The sequence below is a fragment of the Macrobrachium rosenbergii genome, chromosome 41, assembly GCF_040412425.1.
Source record: "Macrobrachium rosenbergii isolate ZJJX-2024 chromosome 41, ASM4041242v1, whole genome shotgun sequence".
NCBI lineage: Eukaryota > Metazoa > Arthropoda > Malacostraca > Decapoda > Palaemonidae > Macrobrachium > Macrobrachium rosenbergii.
This window is the reverse complement of record NC_089781.1, coordinates 31,925,785-31,937,034: the sequence shown is the minus strand read 5'-3', so window position 1 is coordinate 31,937,034 and position 11,250 is coordinate 31,925,785. Positions and strand designations below refer to the sequence as shown.

Here is an 11,250-nt window from a genome sequence, read left to right as displayed (position 1 = left end):
GTATTTTCAATCACTTTTTGAGTTTTGTCATTGGACTTGAATTTTTTTCTTATTGACCCTGTTTTATTTCATATAGATTGAATTGCTATGTTTATTTTTGATATTAGCATTTTTATATATTTCTTTGAATTTTGAGTTAAGTTCAATACTTTGTAGAAAAATTTTCTTTGTGGAAAATTTTTTTTTTTGTTGGGTGAGGAGGTGTCAGTATGTGTTTAATTTAACGTAAATTAATTTGTTTTGAATAAGCCACTTTGGCAGTAATTATTCTTTTGGAACGTTATGACCCTGTTTCCTCCTCCCGACATTTCTGACTTGTTGTTTAGTTTTAATTACAATGAGCTTGTTTTATTTTCACGTGTGGTTTTGGCTTCTCGTCCGGAGCTGTATTCGGCGCTGTTTCTCGAGGACTGAGAGAGTTGTTTTCTGGACCTTTAGCATTGTGTGGGCCTGCCTTATTCTTGATTGATTTTGAACTATCTCTGGATTACGATACCTGCCTTTCATCAGTTGCTGCTGCTTTGGGAGATTGATTTATTCTTCAGTCTACGCCCTTGGTCCAGTAACACTGCCAAGGGGACCTCTCTGCCAACTGGTAAGGTGTGATTGCCTGTCGGACGGCCGTGTCCGTTGATCGTCTTGCGACGTTAAAGTGATTCTATCTTCTGTCTACGCCCTTGGTTCAGTAATACTGCCTAGGGGACCTCTCTTACATTTGGTAAGGTCTCAGGATATATATTATTCCTCTCGACCCATGATTTGAAGGCTGCGTTTGCCTCTTCTACTGTTTACAGCTCACTTAAGGGAAGCAGTTTTTTTTTTATAAACATTTAGTCTGTATTAAGTTAGGTTATTCTGTCTTTTCGACATCCTATTACTTTCAGGGCCCTCTTTTAAAGTGTAAATGTATAGCCTATCTTAATTTGGTGTAAGAGTGTTTGTTATTCGATGTTTTCAGTGTGTGGTTGATTTTTGTGTTCATTTAATGTATTTTGTAAGAGGCTCAGTGGTCATTTCTTTCTAAAAAGTTTGTATTAAATATCAAGGTTTTATTTTCAGCTTTTACTTATCCTCCTTGATTCCATCTCTGTACACTCTTTTTGCGGCCATTCCACCTATTGTGGACTTGGTCGTTAGTGACTTTATTTGTATTTTAAGAGACTTCTGTATGTTTGATGGGCGTGGGCCCATAACAGTGTGTATAGGAAGGAATGAGCCTATATGTTGGACAAAGCTCTTCGAAAAAATAAATCAAATATTCCCTTTCCATTCCTGTACAACGCCAGGAAATCAAAATAATATTTTTGCCAGTCTGCATTTATGAAACTTGTCCAGTGGGCGAGGAAATGGGAATTTTTGCCACGTGTACTTTTGCTGTAAGTGTGCATGAACATAATGATTAAAGTGCATTTCAAATGATTCATGTAAGCTGTCAAAATGCGTATTCATCACGAACACCAGTATGACCTATTTACACGCATCTGTTTTTAGTGCTTAAAATAGGAAAAAGAAATATCCTGCTAGGTAAAAGACTTTGCTTCCCGCACCAACTGCTTGAGGAAAAAGTACAGCCATAATATATAATACAAATACCCGAATATAATAGCGGTCCATTGTCCGTTTTTCATTTCTTTGGCCCTGAGGACAAAATGTGGGCCCTTTTCTCTCACTATTATTGGAGACCTCCTGAAAAAGATGAGTGCTCTATTCTCATTGCTACTTCTAGAAACGAGTGAAAGGAAAGTACAACCGTAGAAAAAATGTCCAGGAAGGACACTCAGAAATTCGCTGTTGATAAAAGGTATAACCGCTGTCAGGTAAGTATTTTACTCTTTTATATCCAGTGCCTAAACAAAATGGCAATAAAGAAAACGTTATATAAAAAAAAATAAAAAAATGCGCCGAAGTTTCAGCCACAGCCCGGTGGTGGCCTGTGTTGTTGGCACTTATAGAGGTGCCAGACGCACGATCATGGCTAACTTTGACCATAAATAAAATAAAAAAAACTACTGAGGTTAGAGGGCTGCAATTTGGTATGTTTGATGATTGGCGGGTGGATGATCAACATAACATTTTGCAGCCCTTAGCCTCAGCGGGTTTTAAGATCTGAGGGCGGACAGAAACTGCGGACGGACAGACAAATAGCCATCTCAGTAGTTTTCTTTCACAGAACACTTAATTAAAAGGAGGAATATTTCGGCATCATAAGAAAGGGCAGAAGATACTTTGACCTGCCATAATTTCTTCCTTCTTACAGGGAAAGTTTTGAAACTTTTGTACCTTTTTCGTTGTTCAGAGATTATAACATGAACTTATATAATATGATTACAATATATTTCCTCTGATGGAGACTCTTTTTTCCTTAGTGAATCCTAGGAGGAAAGTTTTTCTGTATTTCTCGTACCCGTCCAGTTCATTTGTGGTTTATATGGACCTCAGCACCTATTAAGTATACGAACAGCTTGAAGTTTATGAAAAATGCTCTTTTAACACTTAGCACTGCAGCTCACAGAGTGTGAAGAGTACATACTGTATGTGACGAGGTACTGTGTAAGCTTGTCTTGCATCATTTTACTAGGTAGACTTTTTCAAGTACAGATGTCAAAATATGTTCTGGTGGATTACTACAACGAAAATAATAATTAAATTTGATTTAAACATGGAAATCAAGGAAAAACTTTATTTGTGGGGAAGAGAAAAAGAATGTTACTTGATATTTAGTTTAGCGCAGTACGAATTCCACTGTTACATAAACAACTTAATTACATGGAAAGGTAATTGTAATAAAAAAACAATCGCAGTTAGTGTAATTCATGATAACAGGTTCTGGATGTAGCCAAGGATGCGCGTGATTAAAATTCTACGGAATTTACTCTGTACCATTCATAGCACAGTAAAACAGGAGTAAAAGACGGACCGAACGACAGGTTGCTGACAAATTTATAACCGCATTAAATACTAATAACGTCCGCGCATGTTAGATTCTGTCTCACAATGGCGTTGAGACTCACTAGAGAGCAAATGAAGTGAGGTAATGTTGTCCTGTCATGATGTTTGCTTCTCTGATATACCAGTACAATAATAGTTATAATCAAGCGTATTGTTAAAACTTTCGTACATAAGACATATCCATGAGAAGACGCTAAGGAGAAACAAAAATTTGCTTCGTAATGTTCGTGAGTATATGTATATATATATATATATATATATATATATATATATATATATATATATATATATATATATAATGTGTGTGTGTGTGTGTGTTCATAAAAATGTCTGACAATCATTGGTCATGCACAGCTTCTCTTCAGTCATTTCTGTCCTGAATTACACGATTTCGTAGCCCACTGCAAATTCATTAACCTTACATTTCAAACAATACCAAAGTTCCGGCAGTCTAATATTTGCACTTTAAGAACAACTTAATACGTGAATTCAAATTAATTCGGAAGCAGAAAAGAAAAATGTTCAGGAAAAGGCGGACTAACGATAAGTGGTACTTTGCAATAAATGTCAGGAATTTGTCCCAGAAGTTAGTTGAAAGTGTAGTGAAGACTTCACACAAAAGCTTTTCCATATTAAGATGAAATGGTAAGATCCTTTAATGTAACAGTCAACAAATGTATTAATATATTTATTAGTTAGACTGGCAAGGAGAATCGAACAGGTTCTCGAAAGATCTCGTAGTATATTTATTTTTAATTGTGTATATTAGTACTTACATCAATGGGGATTTCTTTAGCATTTCATTGACTCGTATGATTATGAGATTTTTATAAATACTTTTATTATCGAGGAAAAGATTGTTTGAGTGCATAAACGATAGAGGACAAACTAAAGTAAAAATAAATGATCCCAGTGGAATCATTTATAGCGAGTATATTCGCAGTCTAAGAATTCATATGACACGGAACTTCAGAGCAATGCTTTAGGAACGAGGAGCTATCAAAGATAGATGCACATTGATAATTTTGTTAAATGTTTTTCTTCATAGAACTCCAAAGGATAACAATGATGAGTCATTTCCTGTTGCTGAGTAAGAAATTGCAAATAACGGATGAAAAATCAATGAAAGTTTGGGAAGACACAAAGAGGAAAACACTGCAGAAAACTCTGGAGTCAAAAGTTGAGTCGTAGTCCTGCGGCTACTTTATATTCATGACAAACATTTTATGTATACTCTGTCAAGAAAGCGGGCTCATAATTATAGAAATGTATTTATGCATGTGTGTATGCGATAAAAGTAGGTGGAAGATTTATTTTAAAACTTTCTTGGTACCATAAGATGAATAAATAAGTAAGGATTTTAACGAACATCTTTTAATATTTTAATATATGTATGTATGAATGTGTGTGTGTGTGTATATATATATATATATATATATATATATATATATATATATATATATATATATATATGACTATTTATCACATCACATATATAAATTCATATACAATCAGAAAGCTACAAACGTCCTTTAATATCCAATATATATATATACCTCGGAAATAATATATTTTATATATATGTTACCAAGGGGAATTTTTAGTTGATAATAAGTCCACCGTCCCGTGGGGTCGAACCAGCGACAGACGAGGACTCAGGACTACAGGGACGCACTAACCCATTCGGCCACAAGAGAGGTTATAAGTGAATATAAATCCCATATATACATATATACATATACATATATATAAATTTATATATATACATACATACATATATATATATATATATATATATATATATATATATATATATATATATATATATATATATATATATATATATATATATATATATATATATATATATATATATATATATATATATATACATATATATATATATATATATAAATATATATATATATATATATATATATATATATATATATAGTAATAATAATAATAAAATAATAAATTTGAAGCTTTAAAAAGAATGAATATGGCTTAATGGGATAGAACAACATTTTTAAAATGATCTAACGTAGCCTATATCGGCCAGACTTGAATAACCTCCATTGAAAACGGAACATCATTGTTGAAACATAAAAACGGAAGAGGTCTCGGCCCAAAATTTAATCACACAAACAAACCTAATGATAAACAATCCTCCTTTACTGGGTTTACGTAAGCCTTTCAGCCCGGTTAGGAATTTTTTTTTTTCACAGGCGACCGCAGACACGTAAGCACCCTGATAAACATGACAGCTGATCATAACTGTCTTGAGAGGTGTTATTTTCTTTCAGGACCTGCCCGGTGCACGCACATAATGCTCTCAAAACAAACACGAAGACACACATACACAAACAAACGAGTATAAACTTGCAAACAAAGTAGCACCTTACGTAATTGTGCGAAAGTGTTCCTCATCTATGTGAATTTTATTCTCAAACTCAGCCTGATCGGTGAGCACATTTTTATTCTTCAACACAAAGCATAAAAACTACCTGCAATATTTCACATACAAAGCATAAAAACTACTTGCAATATTTCAAAGAGGATCTACGATGCACCAGAAACCAGAATAAACTATACATAAGTAATTGTTATGCTCGTGTCACCAATATAAAGTTCTAAAGAATTTTAAGAATTTCCACACAAAATAATAAATATTATTCACACGATTATTCTAATTCCAAATTTACTAAAATAAATACAATAATATATACATATCTATATATATATATATATATATATATATATATATATATATATATATATATATATATATATATATATATATATATATATATATATATATATATATATATATATATATATATATATATATATATATATATATATATATATATATATATATATATATATATATATATATATATATATATATATATATATATATATATATATATATATATATATATATATATATATATATTATATTTAATAAATGAAATATTTTATATATTTACCATACTATTCAATTTAATCAATAAATATTTTCATGTTACCCTATTCAACGATACATAGAATTTTAGAAGTTGAACATTCGGACAACCTGTCATTACCAAATACGTAATGTTATTCCTCGTATGAAACTGTAAATGAAAACAATATTAATTAATATTGCAAGACTATTGAGAAGATAAAGAAGTATAAGAAACAGAAGAAGAATGGGAGGGGAAGGAGGAAGAGGAGGCGGAGATATGAATTCCTAAACAGCCGGTAAAGTGCGAGAGCCTGATGGATATTTTTTGGTATGTGTGGGTTATCTTCCATAGCTGACCTTTCACTTCATATCGTACTGTGGCACCCGGCATCCCTAACATTTCACGATGAGCTGGTAGTCGCCAACGTTTTTTTGTGATCGTGGTATGTTCCTCTTCTCATGATCAGATGAAAAAATCAGACTATCTGTATGCTTGCGTGTCGCCAAGGAATTATCTCTCTCTCTCTCTCTCTCTCTCTCTCTCTCTCTCTCTCTGCCTTTGGCCCCGTTCACTGGTTGGCGTCCTGGCCGTCTATATCATGAGACAGAGAGAGACTTGGCCTTCAGTGTGCCTGTGACCGTGGGCGCGATCGGATACGTTGCACAGCTTCTCGTCCCATCCCCAACGTGTTAATCTTCTATTTCGTTTACGATGAAATGTCTCTAAAAATTAACCTGTTTGTTGTTTTAATGAAAGAAAAAAAATGCAACCAGTGAATTAAATAGTGATTAACGTACATGTGATGGTTAATTGCCGAGAAATATTTATGACTTTTTTCCAGAAAAATTAGGCACCTGGAAAAGGTTTGAACTGTCTGGAACGCAACAAAATTACTGCAAGGTCTTATCGCCCTCATTGCCAAACAAATAAACTGAAGAAGAAGCTCGCTAGTGCCATAATATAAGATCAACTTTTTTTTCTTTTTTAGCCGGGACTTTTTTGTGAGGAGATTTTACCATGTCATCGTGTATTACATAGGCGTGTGTAGGCGTAGAGGCGGCTTGGTAGCCCTGAAGGAGGCACTGAAGAAGAGGTTGTTGTTTCTACATGAGGAGGAGGAGGAAGATATGACAATTATGATGATGATGGAGATGCCGCCTCCATCGCGAAAGCAGATGAAGATGATGGTGGAGATGCTATTGGCGATAACATCAGAGGGACATCTTTAAAGACAATCGCGATTCACTTTGTGATAACGTTATAGGCAAGGTCTGACGCTATTATTAGTAGTCACTGTCTGCACGCATAACTACGCTTGCCGAATGCGTTATTAGCACAGGACAGCTTTGGTTTCTCGTTACATTATTGCTTACTGTGACATAAATCCAATATGACAAATTTGCAGGGGGATCATTAATCCCGAAGGTAACACACACACGTACTTGTGTAATACTATCCTCATAAAAAAAGGTCAAGAAAATAAAAGAATGAACTGAAATAAAAATAAAAATAATAATAATTAGGCTGCCACAAGAGAAACGAACACTTGACATTTGCTACAACACGGAGCGCAATGCCGTCCAGGAAACTCTAAGGAAATGGCCTACAGGGTGTTGTTCCTTGTAGACGAAAGATGAATTAAGGAGACGAGGAATCCGAGCCCCTCCTTCCTTCCTTCCTCTCCTGAACCAGACGTTGCCGAGGAAAGAATAACAATTAGAACTGTTTGAAAACCTGGGAATCGAGTGAACAGGAAGGACTGCTTCTATCCACTCCAGTTTCATAGGTATCAAGCATCTAAACAACAGGTCAGTTTTAAGATGTTATTACCTACTTCTATATTTTCTAGAAAGGTTTTTAAATAATGATCGATACTCTCTCTCTCTCTCTCTCTCTCTCTCTTAAACGTGTACTTAGATGATCTGTGATGCATCGTTTTCTTAATAATACTAACAATAATAATAAAATACCTTCATGACTCTTTGTTAAGATTGAGAAACGGGAAAACACAGTCAAATAAAACGAAATGTTCATGCAAGGCTGTAGGCAGAAAACATCATATGATATATGAATATTCCATTTTGACCGTGTTAGTTGAGATTAAAAAGGACTACGACAATAAACCTCTTTCAACTAGGCATATGAAATTTCGAAATCAGATTACAGCTGAACGGAATTTCTTCGGCTGCATTTTCTCAATTTTAACTGTTCTTTTTTTCCCACAAAAATATTATGAATATGAATAAAAATAATAACGTAATGAGGGAACCTTGGTAGTATATAGCCAAGCATTGCTGTAAAAAGCGGTTCCTGGAATAGAAATCATGACTAAGCTTAATGACTTAGTTGTCTATTCCAAAAACACACATTTCTCGTTTCCTAACAATGCAAGCAGTCATTGCCGTTAACTAATGCGTGGATTATTTAATCGTAAAGCGCCATAATGACAACTTCTAAATTAATTTAGACACTTCCACAATTAAAAAAGTTTGTTCATTATAATCCTACCCTATTAATGAAAACACGGGGTTAAAGATAAATTTCACTGTGTGAAAAGGGTTATAATGATGATTTTTTTTTGTAGTGATATGAATAAAAAACGTAATATATATTTTCATATATGGCATAACTTATATATACACACACATATTGACTCACACATACACACATTATATATATTATATATATATATATATATATATATATATATATATATATATATATATATATATATATATATATATATATATATATATATATAATAAAACGGACATTTAAGTAAATTACCAGTGATAATTATCAAGATAGAGCTTAGATAATAACAAAATTAAAAATGAACAACGCATATCACAGTAAAGTGAAGGAAGATGCAATGAGGACACACATGAGCGAACTATTCACCCAGGTACCAGACTCACGAACAGATTCCGCATAATTTTCTCACGCACTCTGTGCCTTCAACCACAGCTTTGATTTGCACTTAAACTTTACCGCACACGAATGCGTACACATGAAAGTTTGCCTACTTTGCTATGCAAGTCTCACCGAACGCTGCCATCCATTGAATATCGGATAACACTGAATGGAACTGTAGGTGAAATGAAACCGATACGTCTGGTGGAGGTATTTTGTATTTAATCTCTTTTCTCGGCACTGACTCGCCCCATCCTCTCTCTCTCTCTCTCTCTCTCTCTCTCTCTCTCGCTCTCTCTCTCTCTCTCTTGTACATAAATATGTTCGTCTCTAGAACAAATTTTGAGAATTATAATTTTATTAATGTTTCAGGCAATTCATGAAATTTTTAAATGGGTTATCAGCTGCAAGCCGTCTGTATCTAAAAGGTAAGAATAAAATTAAAATGAAACAGTCGCTGGATTTTATTTGTGTCGTCCACGTTTTCGGTAACATCGATTACGAAAAACGATGAGTGGGGTAAAGAAATTTTTGCATTTTGCTAAACTCTACTAGCCCATTGATTATGAAGCCCAGAACAACGATTACGAGTGTTAAAGATGCTTTCTGAACACTACTGATAAAGATTTTAAATGTGGTTTCGCATATCTGCTCTCTGCTTAAAACTAAGTAGAATTGGCCTCACATGTACACATGCGTAGAAAGGTTAAATAAACAAAAACTAAGTCCAAACCTTTGAAGAAATAGGTTTTCTTTGAATAAATTAGATCTGTCACACCCTGAAGACAATCGGACATGACAAATGAATACGGCTATTTGGCAGGCGGGTAACAAATGAGCAGCAACATAGTTGGCATTTTCATTCAAACAAACACAGATCTTTTCGTGACCAGATTTTAAACTTTATACAGATTTTAAACGTTATACAAATAGAAACAGAGAAGTCATGTTGGTTTAAACATTATTCGTGATGATGCCATTCCATATAGATTGCAGAGAATTATCATGTTGCTTAAAAGGAAAAAAATAAAGATAAAAAATAAGAATAAATCAGTGAAGCATTCCGGGTATCTGTTAATTAGCCTGGCATCAAAATTGTCTCTTTTCACTGAATATAAAGACCAACGCTCCTTCAAGATGTTTTAAATATGATATCATAACACTAAACATAGTGGATAAAAACTGGCGTAAAATATCCCAACTTTTTTAGGATTATTTCTAAGGAGTTCCATGCAAATTCTAAGCTCATGGTAAACTCTAGCCAGGCAAATAATGGAATAACCTTGAGTAAAAATGTAAAGAGAGAAAAGTTCAATATTTACACTATATCATTTCATTCGTTTACAACTATGACTGTCCAAATAGTAGCCGAGATGACTTGCGTTCTCCAGTTGGGATATCTGGCATTGTATGCCGATTATCTTTTTAACTCCTCGCTTCGTTTTGTTTCTGCCCTTCGTTTTACTATGTCGCTCTGAAAGTCATTCCTCGTTACTTTTGATATTTATGGTAGCCTGTCTATCTGTCGGTCTGACTCCCTGGGTTGTTTGCCCTCATTCATCCTAGTATTTATTGCCTGTCACTCGCTGTATTTTTTCCCCGACTACTCTTCTCTCTCTCTCTCTCTCTCTCTCTCTCTCTCTCTCTCTCTCTCTCTTATTCATATTACATCAGGAAAGTGGGTCTCTTCGACGTTCCCAATCCTACTTCTTCTTCTCCATCCTCTCCTCCCTCCGGGTAAAACGTCAATTTGCCTCCTGGGAATCTTTTGCTCTCAAACACACACGCTTCAACTCGTCCGTGAATAACTCTGAATAATGCATAGCCAGTCACGCTTACATGAATCATGATGAATCTTGTTACCCGATAAGAACCCGCGAGAGGGGGAGGCGGGGAGGAGGGGGAGGAGGAAGAAGAGGAGAGAGAGAGAGAGAGAGAGGCACTGAGAAGCGTATTAGACGTTCCCCTTTAACACATATGCATGGAATCCAGATTATTTAATGTGTCAATATTTGCACAGGGAACAATGGGTCCTCCATGTATCAGACCATGACAAAGTGAATACCGAATGTCTATTATTTTCCAGCGGTAGCTGTAGGCTTCCTGTAAGAAAGAAAAACTTAATTGCTTTTTCTAAAATCCCATTAAATGTTTTCCAAGTTTCAGTCAAAACGAAATGGATCTTTTTCCGCACCGTCTGACGAACTGTGAAAGGAAAAAAAAAAGTTGTTAATTGACAAAGTTGAATTGTTTCGATAATTCCATTTATTGAAATCTCGTTGGACCACACACGCAGTGGAATGGACAAAACTGAAATCTGGTCGAGGAAGGTTAAACGGAACACTTGATTAATCGCGTTAATTGACTTGTTGTTCTTAAGTTCCTAATGAGAACGAAAAAAAGATAGAAAAGTTTTGAAAAGGGAGGCTTGAAATAA

General features: G+C 34.5%; 1 protein-coding gene across 1 annotated transcript in view; it reads left to right on the top strand.

Annotated features, from left to right (window-relative positions):
- The first annotated feature begins 6,524 nt into the window (after positions 1–6,524).
- The window catches only part of LOC136826782 (ADAMTS-like protein 5), a 220,411-nt gene continuing 215,685 nt past the window's right edge, over positions 6,525–11,250 (top strand). The window contains exon 1 of the mRNA XM_067084218.1: positions 6,525–7,708. The gene's annotated coding sequence lies outside the window, so the exon portion shown is untranslated. The remainder of the gene's footprint in view (positions 7,709–11,250) is intronic.